The sequence below is a fragment of the Helianthus annuus genome, chromosome 14 (assembly GCF_002127325.2).
Source record: "Helianthus annuus cultivar XRQ/B chromosome 14, HanXRQr2.0-SUNRISE, whole genome shotgun sequence".
Taxonomy (NCBI): Eukaryota; Viridiplantae; Streptophyta; class Magnoliopsida; order Asterales; family Asteraceae; genus Helianthus; species Helianthus annuus.
The window spans coordinates 89,051,664-89,061,010 of record NC_035446.2 but is presented as its reverse complement, the minus strand read 5'-3'; the positions used below and the strand labels follow the sequence as shown (position 1 = coordinate 89,061,010).

General features: G+C 37.0%; 1 pseudogene; it reads left to right on the top strand.

Moving 5' to 3' along the window:
• The first annotated feature begins 767 nt into the window (after positions 1 to 767).
• On the top strand, positions 768 to 1,494 carry LOC118486510 (annotated as a pseudogene).
• The last annotated feature ends 7,853 nt before the right edge of the window (positions 1,495 to 9,347 follow it).

Sequence of the window (9,347 nt, the reverse complement as noted above, 5' to 3'; positions counted from 1 at the left end):
TCTCATTTTTTACTGTTTTAAGGTCCCTTTTATGTCTTTATCTGCAGGGGTAGTTTAGTCCATTTAATTTTCATTAAACCAATTCCTTTATTAAAAAACCCAAATATAAATACCCCATTATCGCAGATCAATTACATCATCATCTTGAACTAGGGGTGTGCATGGGTCGGTTTGGTTCGGTTTTTACTATTAACCATAACCATAACCGCTAGTTCGGTTCTAGTTCGGTTATGGAGTTTTGGTAACCATAACCATAACCAAACTTCGGTTACGGTTAATCGGTTATGAAGTCGGTTATGGTTCGGTTTTGGTTAATTTCGGTTAAGTAACCAAGCAAGGTTTGAAATAAATAGGGTTGTGCACCATTTGAACTTAGCTTGAGCCTATTTTATAAGATAACGGAGACTAAACTTTTTAGTTAAACTACCGATTTAGGGTTCTTTTTAATAAGGTAATTCTCAAACAAAAACAATTATGGCCATAACACCTTAGTTCTTTATCAAAATAAATAACATCTACATCAAGATCATTTTGTTACTAACATATTTTTATCTTACTAAAAACCCTCTATATGGTTTTGTAAAACACAAATCCATTATGTAAAGTTAACATCACAAGTTCGGTTCGGTTTCGGTTATATCGGTTAACCAAAGCTTCATAACCATAACCATAACCGATTGAGTGGTTATACAAAGTTTCATAACCATAACCATTGGTTATCGGTTATTAGTGGTTCGGTTATGTCGGTTATGGTTCGGTTATCGGTTATGGTGGTTAATTTGCTCACCCCTATCTTGAACCTCCCAATCGTAACCCTAACCAGAGATCAAACCCAAAAAAAAAAACCGCTAACCCACAGGAGATTGAAGAACGACAATGGTGGTTTGCACTTGTGGAGCCTTAACCTCACTGAGAACCTCACGTCATCGTCGGTGAAAGATCCGATGACTTCGTTGAGTTTGTTGCTTCCTGGAGTCGAAAATGAAGCGGTTACGGTTGCGGCTACGGCAAACGCGACGCCGATGCAGCTAATGCCGCCGTCTCCGTCGCCAGTAGCGAGCTAGTTACCTCCGCCGGTACCAATTCACGCGATGCCGTTACGTCAGATTCGAGTCGAAAATCCTCAAAACCTAAACCTAAACAACAACTGCAACAACGCATACGTGATGACGTCAATTCCGATGGCGATTTCAACGGCGATGCGTCAGCTAAAGGTATCACGAGATCCGGTACCTTCGGCAGCTCCGGCCGCGGCAGTGGAGCAACTGGAAAAGGTTTTGACTCCATTTAGTGCGGAGTTTTTGTCTGTGATGCAAGAGATGATAAAGACAGAAGTGAGGAACTATATGACAGTGTAGAACAACATAATAATCAGCAGAGATCCGGTGACGGAGGCGGAGGAATGTGTATGAAGCAGGCGGCAAGTGGCGGTGGTGACGGTTTTAGGAACGCAGCGGTGGTGAAGAGGATTGGGATTAGCAAGATCGATTAAGTAAACCCTAGATTTATTGGTAGATGATGCTGGTGGTGGTAGATGACGATGGTAGGGGGTATCTATATTATGTGGGTTTTTTAATAAAGGAATTGGTTTAATGAAATTTAAATGGACCAAATTACCCCTGCAGATAAAGACAAAAAAGAGGCTTTAAAACAGTAAAAAATGAGAGATTTTGAGTTTTGGACTAAAATGACAACAAAATGCAAACCACAGGGACCCAAATTTTAAAAGTTTGAGATTTGGACTAAAATGGCAAAACTGCCCAAACCACAGGGACCAAAATGACAGTTTACTCTTGATTTAAACTTAAATAAAATTAGGTGTTAGTACCAAAATGTGTTACATTGATAAACTTAAAAAAATGTAAGGGTATTTTAATCATTAATTAACTAATTTTGGTGTTAGTATCCAAATGTGTTACAAAATTGAAACTATAAAATTTAAACCTGTTAAAAAAAAGTTAGTACCCAAAGGCGAAATTAGGTATAAACCACATGACCCATTTGTGTAATTAACTCTTTAATTAATATACTTATGATTTATTTATTTTACATAGCATACTAATAATACTATTTTTTTTTTGGTAGAACCGAATTTGAACCAAATTCAAATAAGCTTATTTAAATCGGTTTTTTGAATTTTATTTGAATTCCAATAATAAATGGTTATTAATGTATTAATTGGTGGCTTATTCTCCAAAGTCCGGCCCAAGTATGAGTCTGTGACTACTAAATGTCTTTGTTTAGGGCTTCATGAAGTTTGGGCCAACCATCACAAGTTCACAACTATGTAAATTGTGTGAAATCAATATGCAAATGGCCCGTCATTTTATTTTGAAATTATGATTTGGCGCGTTGCGGCAGGTGTTCGGGCTGATATTAGAATCAATTATGATGCCTATTACGAACCACGTTGACTGGACAATCATCAAAACGGACCACAAACATCAACATCCAGCAACTATCTAAAGAAAACATAAATTTTATCGAAAACTTGACCATAGTGTAAGTTGTATTTCATTCATGAAGAGCAATACACCAGTCACACCTAGTCACTAAAATCCCATGGAAACTGGTAAGAGAAATACAAACCATTACATTCATGGAAGCTGTTAAAGTCTAGAAGTTCAATAGTGTATATTTGTATGTTTAAATAAATATTTCCTAATATAGATACAAATACATGAACGTAGACTAGTAGGCATGCCAACAACCTTGATAAAGTCTAGAAGTTCAACAGTGTATATTTGTATTTACGAAAGGCCCATTCTATACACACCCCCCCTCCTTCCTGATTACACCCCCCCTTGTGAGAGGAAAACTGTCGGTCCCACGCAGGCCCCACCTGTAAGTATGTGAGAGGAGGGGGGTGAAAAAAGTAAATAGGGGGGTGTAGAAAGTAGCACCCTTACGAAAATGTATGGGAACAAGCAACCTGTTTTTAGATTTATTGTTATTATTTTTTTACAGAATTCATGATCGTTTATAACTAAGTTGGGTGAGTCCATTGACATGCATCAAAAATGGAACTATGTATGAACAAGTTTTAAGGATAATACTTTAAGAATTAAGGGAGGAACAAGATGTATGAGATTTGAACATGGACTCTTAAACTACAGAATGATGATGATGAATTTGGGTTCTAATATGTATATAGAGAGGGACGAGATTGGCTGTGTGTGGATATGTTTGGAAAAGGCACGTATGAATGAATGGCATGTGGGGAAATAAGAGTTAATTACTGTTTTCGTCCCTGAGGTTTGTCAAAAATAACGGTTTCAGTCCATTAGTTTAAAAATTGCGATTTCAGTCCATTAGTTTCATTTTCGTAACCATTTCAGTCCACTAACTTAACTCCATCCATTTATTTTGTTAACTTTGAGTTAACTAACTAATTCAGGGACGGTTTGCGTCAGTTTTAGAAACACAGGGACTTAAGTGTAAACTCTAAAACATTAAAACAAAAAAACTAGTAAATTCCAAAAAATCAAAAAAATTCCAAAAAACCAAACAAATTCCAAAAAATTCTAAAAAATCATAAAAATTCTAAAAAATTCTAAAAAATCCAAAAAATCCGTTTCGGCGCAAACTGTTTCGAACCCGAACCGTTTCGAGCTGAACCGTCCGTACCGTTTCGACCCGAACCGTTTCGAGCTGAACCGTTTCGACGCGAACCGTTTTGACCCGTACCGTTTCGAGCCGAACCGTTTCGACCCGTACCGTTTCGAAGCCGAACCGTTTCAAGCTGAACCGTTTCGAACCGAACCGTTTCGACCCGTACCATTTCGAAGCCGAACCGTTTCAAGCCGTACCGTTTCGAACCGAACCGTGCCGTTTCGAACCGAACCGTTTCGAGCTGAACCGTATCGAACCGTACCGTTTCGACCCGAACCGTTTCGAAGCCATACCGTTTCGAAGCCGAACCGTTTCGGTTCGATACGGCACGGTTCGATACGGCACGGTTCGCGTCGAAACGGTACAGCTTGAAACGGTTCGGTTCGAAACGGTTCGGTTCGATACGGCACGGTTCGGTTCGAAACGGTTCAGCTCGAAACGGTTCGGTTCAAAACGGCACGGTTCGGTTCGAAACGGTACGGCTTGAAAAGGTTCGGCTTCGAAACGGTACGGGTCGAAACGGTTCAGTTCGAAACGGTTCAGCTCGAAACGGTTCGGCTTCAAAACGGTACGGGTCGAAACGGTTCGCGTCGAAACGGTTCAGCTCGAAACGGTTCCGGTCGAAACGGTACGGACGGTTCAGCTCGAAACGGTTCGGGTCGAAACGGTACGGGTCGAAACGGTTCGCGTCGAAACGGTTAAGCTCGAAACGGTTCGGGTTCGAAACAGTTCGCGCCGAAACGGATTTTTTGGATTTTTTAGAATTTTTTAGAATTTTTATGATCTTTTAGAATTTTTATTATTTTTTGGAATTTGTTTGGTTTTTTTGGAATTTTTTTGATTTTTTGGAATTTACTATTTTTTTGTTTTAATGTTTTAGAGTTTACACTTAAGTCCCTGTGTTTCTAAAACTGACGCAAACCGTCCCTGAATTAGTTAGTTAACTCAAAGTTAACAAAATAAATGGATGGAATTAAGTTAGTGGACTGAAATGGTTACGAAAATGAAACTAATGGACTGAAATCGCAATTTTTAAACTAATGGACTGAAACCGTTATTTTTGACAAACCTCAGGGATGAAAACAGTAATTAACTCGGGGAAATAAATATACTATCTAGTCTCGTGTTCATGGTAAAATGTTAAATAAAAAAAAATAAGGGTTAGGAGCTTGTGATTGTGAGATTCACTGCCATACTTGGTTTGGATTGGCGAAGGATAATGGGTGCCCGGGGGTGCACCCGCCCACCCTAATGTTTCGGTTAGAAGTGTATATGGTCTGATTTTTCGTCTGAAAATTTTAAAATTATATAGGATTGCCCACCGATTATTTTTCCTAAATAATGGGTAGTTTGGTAAATATATTTTAACTCTTATTTTATTTGTTTAACCCTTGATTACCGACCACACAATAAAATTAATATCTCACAAATAGCTCAATGATTTACATAGAAAAAGAAATTGCTGATAAGTTTGATTCGGAAGACACATTTGATGAATTAAAAAATCTTAAAGGTCGTCGGGCTGAGTTGTAATTCTTCGTCTAGGTTCCATTTATCTCGTATCATTATATATATATATATATATATATATATATATATATATGTCTTTTCTTTGTTATACAATATTTAGTTTTTTTATGTACAAGAACAGATCCTTTGAATGAATGAATTTTTTTAGTTTTATTTGAAACTATTATTATTTGACCTGACCTGAATCAAATAGCCGATCCAACCCGAAACATAACGATAGGAAAATTTTTTTGGGTCCCATCACTTTACGCCCTCTTGAAACTTTTGGTCAAGCTCCGCCTAGAAGATTACATAAGATGACTCTAAGGTGCAAATAAATAATAAACAAGTGAGGTACGGTTGGTTGAGTGTTTAGTTGGTCATAATTTGGTTGAAAGTTTTGGAAACTTTATTTCATTTTGGTACCTTATGTCAACATATTCAAGAAAAGAAGCATGGAGTGGTTGGTTGGCCATATGCTTTTCAAGTACCATTATAGCTGTCTAATCATAACATTGCCTTTAGACATCAAATATTGACTAAGTAATGGGTTGGGAGAAGCAACAAAAAAGAAAGGGTTTTGTTGACGTTTTTATTAAACTGATATATCATGTTTCAAAGTGGGGTATCATGTTGTTAAAGGCTAAACTAATATATTTTGTCTAAAAGATTTGAAAAATCTTAGATAACCTAGAGGATGGGATCGAGACATATGACAATAAAATCCAGGTTTTGTGATTTTGAAGGTTTATAGATTTAATAAATAAATCCAACTCAAATAAACAAATTCATGGAGTTTTAAACACAGTTTTAATAAAATAAAATTATTTTAAATCTTGTAGGATAAACTACAGGTCAACTATAATTATACACATCCAAATGCGTCGTGTGTATATACATATATATAGCTATATACATGTGCGTGTTCGTGACCTTGTAGTCATTAGAATACATATACGGGTAACAATGCGAAAGGATTACATAACATTTTGAATGATTAAATACACTTAATAACCTCAAGTATAAATAATTAATATAGGGTTCTAATATTAATACATGGCAAAAACTTATTTACACATGGTGTATACGGGCCGTATACAGTTATACGGCTCGTATAGAATGAAATAAAACTAACAAAGTCTGTGCCAGCAGACTTTGTCAGTTTTTTACATTCTATACGGCCCGTATAACTGTATACGGCCCGTATAACTGTATACGGCCCGTATACACCATGTATAAATAATTTGCCTGGTCGTATACAATGTATACGAACGATGTATACGGGCTGTATAATCGTATACGACCCGTATGAAACGAAAATTAGATTTTACCCAAATTATTTAAGGGATTTAAGGTGTCAATCAAACGAGACATTTTACAGTCGTTAGGTGGTCAAATCTTTCTAAAAGTAGAAAAAAATAAAATATTAACAAGTAACAAAGATTGAAGAACAAAAAAACGTGTCGTATGACGGTAATAAAAAGGAAGGGTGAGGCATTTGATGAGAGTTGTAAGGAGAAACTTTTTAATCACTTGTTTTCAACGGGGATGTAATGCAATGATTCTGCTAGTGGTCGGGCTTCTAATGCTTACACAGGGTGATAAACAACGCTGATATGAACACAAACCAACTGCTTTATCTTGAGTCGTCGGGAAAACTTTTTCCTTAGGGGAGGGTGAGTAGTATGAGTCTGAGTCCATTGTGGTTCGTGAATGTTTCGAATCATCATAGAAGACGTGTCTGCTAGAAGAGTATCAGGATTTTGTTGGTTTGTTTCCAGGTAGGGTTTAGAATGTTTGAAGTATTCTTTGTTCAATACCAACTCTTCTAAAAGACAAGAATACAACGTTCATGTATCACAAGAAATGACCGATCTAAGGCAGAGAACCTGATTTAGATACACAAATTCATCACCGGTTTCTACAGCACAAGCACATACACAATTTGTTGGGAGAACCCGACACGTCTTCTGCTAGTTACTCTTTTTCTTCGATTTCAACAAATCTTTCAAGGTCTTAAGTGATGGACAATTGGTTAAAAGATGTAGAAGAGTTTGTGTAGAGATCTTTACGTACAAATTTGCATCATCCTTATGGTTACAAATGAAGTATTAAAAGATGTTAGTTTCTTACAATATGGTTTCTCGACAAATGAAGTATTATCTGTCCTTGCTGCCTCTTCGGTTGGTAAAAGACATAGGATGGTTTCTAATACAGGCTCTTTTAGAGAAGCGTTGGGATTCAAGGGTTTATGAGTAAAAGATGTTAGTTTCTTGACAGTATAGTTTCTCGAAAAATGAAGTATTATCTGTCCTTGCTGCCTCTTCGGTTGGTAAAAGACAAAGGATGGTTTCTAATACAGGCTCTTTGTCAGTTGTGGTTGATTTATAGAAGGAGGTTATGAAACGAATATATGTTTATGCGAATTCCCAACATCCTTGCTTTATTCTCTTTAATCTATTAGAATGATCCTTGTTTTGTCACGTACATGCGTTTAATTCCCAACATCCTTATTGTATCAGACTCTCTCCCCTCCTTTTCTCTCTATTAGAACGATCCTTGACTTGAATTTGTGGATTTCGGTTGGGTCAGAAAAACATAACAAGAGAAGCAACTAAAAAAATACAATTGATTACTCGGTCGAATAACGGGTCCGTTCAAGTTGAGCTTCCTGATGCAATTTTCACAGTGGTACCAATGTCCTACTACTACAATCCTTCCAACGCCTGATTCCGATACAACCCTTGATGTTGATACCGATTTTACCTCATGAAAAGGAAAGAAAGAAAATATTTTTAGAGAAGCGTTGGGATTAACGGGTTATGAGTGAAAGAGTTAACATTCTGATTCAGATTCAGGAAGCAGATGTTTAGTAGTGTTTGAGAAACTAACAAGGTAAACCTGAATTTTCAAAATTTTAGACACTACTTGAACCGTTAGTAATGCTAGATGTCATTTTGGCTGAACCACAACCTATTACAGCACTGTATGAACCTGTGTTTTGAAAATAGGCTTTGTTCTTCGTTTATTGGATCGTTCTAATAGATTAAAGAGGTTTTTACCATTTTTTACCATATGTATACGGGTCGTATACGGTTTTTACGGCCGTATACGATTGGTAAAAAATATTTTTACCGATCGTATACTATGTATACGATGATTTTATACGGGCCATATATTGTTATACGGCCCGTATACTATGGGTAAAAAATGGTAAAAATTGGTTTATTCTCTTTAATCTATTAGAACGATCCTTGTCTTGAGAACCTGATTCTGATTTAAACAATGGAAATTGTGGATCAACAGAAATAACTGAAAATAACTCGCCATTCTCTTGCACCTGTATACGTTCACGAACCACAATGGACTCAGACTCATACTACTAGCAGAAGAACCCGACACGTCTTCTGTGATGATTCGAAACATTCACGAACCACAATGGACTCGGACTCCTACTACTAGCAGAAGAACCCGACATGTCTTCTGTGATGATTCGAAACATTCTGAATCACTAGCAGAAGAACCCGACACGTCTTCTGTGATGATTACAACGATCCCACTCACAAGTTGTTGATACATATCGTCCGGTGATTGTTGATACATGGAAAAACAAGGACCATTCACCTCTTTCAACCTACCAAAACACCAAAATCCGTACCGGTGATTGTTTATCCATACTATTCTTCATAGCCATATTCCCACTCACAAGTTGTTGATACATATCGTCCGTTCAAGTTGAGCTTCCTGATACATATCGTTCGTAAGAAACTTTTCGTGCACTGAACCTTCAGTTATGTACTCTTCAATCTTCTTGAGTATTTTTCTAACTTTATGCTTGCATCCACCACAGTGAATATTAACTTTGAGTGAAAGAGTTTGGAAACCGGATGGTAAAAACGAAGTAACTGTTGGAATTTGTGGATTTTGGTTGGTTCAGAAACTTAACAAGAGAAGCAACTAAAAAAATACAATTGATTTCTCTTCCGGTTACCAGGCCTATCATCTCCGTCTACGTTTGGTTTCCTCAACGAAGAACCATCAGCCATTATCAGATGTCGATTGTTGAAAGTTTGAACTGATTATTTGTTATCAGGTGAGTTTCTGCTTATAGTTCTTTCTCGACACTTTTATATTTAATCCGTTCATAATCGTCGACGACGTCACTGCGGTTTTTTCTCTTCATGTTACGGAGAATGTTCTAGAAATTGAAGGAAAAGGAAAAGATT